At 42.6% G+C, this 706-nt stretch overlaps 1 protein-coding gene across 9 annotated transcripts in view; it reads right to left on the bottom strand.

Moving 5' to 3' along the window:
• Positions 1-706, bottom strand: part of LOC118321253 (A-kinase anchor protein 13) — a gene marked incomplete at its 5' end in the record, with an annotated part of 98,360 nt that extends 97,654 nt beyond the window's left edge. For all 9 annotated transcript variants that reach the window (XM_035652491.1, XM_035652492.1, XM_035652493.1 and 6 more), the window contains 1 exon segment: positions 578-706.

The raw sequence follows: 706 nt of genomic DNA, 5'->3' as shown, positions 1-706 counted from the left end.
TGACCTACTGCAGCTTTAATACATCAAATTTCTCCTAGAGTGACTTCTTAAATGCTTGAGACAGCTTAAACTTTATCAGCATGCAGAGAGATTCAACATCATTCAACATGATTTGTCCAAACATGTACTATGTTACAGGGATAGTATTAAGGTCCTTCTTCAAAGCGCATTTATTCATGTTAAGGGCTTTTTAAAATCTACTATATGATGTCTTTAGTGCTATGTAGAAAGTTTCTAGTAATGTTAGCATACTTTGTTTTGTTTTTTCTCCTCTAGTTTGAATATTGCCCACACTATACTTCATCTGCTTTTATATAGTATCAGTTTACATTTCTATGGGGCAACTGAGTTCGTCCTCGCTATCGCTGAGTTCACAGAAACGTGAGAAGTTCCCACATTTGGCCCGACAGCCTCTGAATAATGAGGGATGTCATGGCTACCAAGCAACAAGTTAAAAGCCAGCGTCCCTCAGCCATTAAACCACCTCTCCCAGTGTGAACCGCACCGAGAGATACGAAGCAGCGCCAGAGTTACCACACAGTTACCGACGGGCTACATTGTAAATGACTCCTCTTACCTCAAGCAGATGGAGCTCAGGGTGAAGAAGCAGCGGCTTTCGGACGCATAATAATCCTCCTAATGGACGGGCCGGCAGTGTTTGGAGCTGGGCCCAAATGTCCTTGTGTAAAACTTTCTGGAGGCTTGT

Source organism: Morone saxatilis, unplaced genomic scaffold, assembly GCF_004916995.1.
Source record: "Morone saxatilis isolate NCDOM2014 unplaced genomic scaffold, NCSU_SB_2.0 Contig11, whole genome shotgun sequence".
NCBI lineage: Eukaryota > Metazoa > Chordata > Actinopteri > Moronidae > Morone > Morone saxatilis.
Note: the sequence above shows the minus strand (reverse complement) of the source record. Positions and strands in the feature narration are given on the sequence as shown.